The following is a 1,161-nucleotide window of genomic DNA, read 5'->3' on the forward strand; positions in this document are numbered from 1 at the left end:
AAAATCTTTTACTTAAATTTTCGAAAATTACTTCCCTTCTTCTCACATCCTTCTATTTTTGGACTAACTCTATTCCTTAATGCAAAATTCGAACTCCATCTTCTTTGATAAGTTCGAATTTTCTACCTCTGTCTTCCATTTTTCTTCCTCTGACACCTAAAGGAATCTCTATACTGTGACATAGAGGATTCCATACTTTCTTGTTCTCTTCTCTTTCATATAAGTAGGAACAAAGACAAAGGCATTCTTGTTGAAGCTGACCCTGAACCTGAGAGGACCTGACCGAATTCTTCAAAGAAGAAGAAGACATGGCAGCCGAAAACAACAACAATGCCAACAATGCAAGGAAGGTGCTGGGTGACTTTACTGCACCTACTCCCAACTTCTATGGGAGAAGCATCTCTATCCCTGCCATTGGAGCAAACAACTTTGAGCTAAAGCCTCAATTAGTTTCTCTAATGCAACAGAATTGCAAGTTCCATGGACTTCCAATGGAAGATCCTCATCAGTTTTTAGCTGAGTTCTTGCAAATCTGTGACACAGTCAAGACTAATGGGGTTGACCCTGAGGTCTATAGACTGATGCTATTCCCTTTTGCTGTAAGAGACAGAGCTAGGACATGGTTGGACTCTCAACCTAAGGAAAGCCTGGACTCTTGGGAAAAGCTAGTCAATGCCTTCTTGGCAAAGTTCTTTCCACCACAAAGATGGAGTAAGCTTAGAGTGGAAGTCCAAACCTTCAGACAGAAGGATGGAGAATCCCTCTATGAAGCTTGGGAAAGATACAAACAATTAGTCAGAAAATGTCCCTCAGACATGCTTTCTGAATGGAGCATCATAGGTATTTTCTATGATGGTCTCTCTGAACTATCCAAGATGTCTTTGGATAGCTCTGCTGGAGGATCTCTTCACTTGAAGAAGACGCCTACAGAGGCTCAAGAACTAATTGAAATGGTTGCAAATAACCAATTCATGTACACTTCTGAAAGGAATCCTGTAAACAATGGGACTAATCAGAAGAAAGGAGTTCTTGAGATTGATACTCTGAATGCCATATTGGCTCAGAATAAAATATTGACTCAACAAGTCAATTTGATTTCTCAAAGTCTGTCTGGAATGCAAAATGCACCAAGCAGTACTAAGGATGCTTCATCTGAGGAAG

At 40.3% G+C, this 1,161-nt stretch overlaps 1 non-coding gene across 1 annotated transcript; it reads right to left on the reverse strand.

Moving 5' to 3' along the window:
- Positions 1 to 713: 713 nt before the first annotated feature.
- Positions 714 to 821, reverse strand: LOC130971937 (small nucleolar RNA R71). The gene has a single exon (XR_009083139.1). It is a non-coding gene; the product is annotated as a small nucleolar RNA R71 (small nucleolar RNA).
- Between the last annotated feature and the right edge of the window lie 340 nt (positions 822 to 1,161).

Source organism: Arachis stenosperma, chromosome 3, assembly GCF_014773155.1.
Source record: "Arachis stenosperma cultivar V10309 chromosome 3, arast.V10309.gnm1.PFL2, whole genome shotgun sequence".
Taxonomy (NCBI): Eukaryota; Viridiplantae; Streptophyta; class Magnoliopsida; order Fabales; family Fabaceae; genus Arachis; species Arachis stenosperma.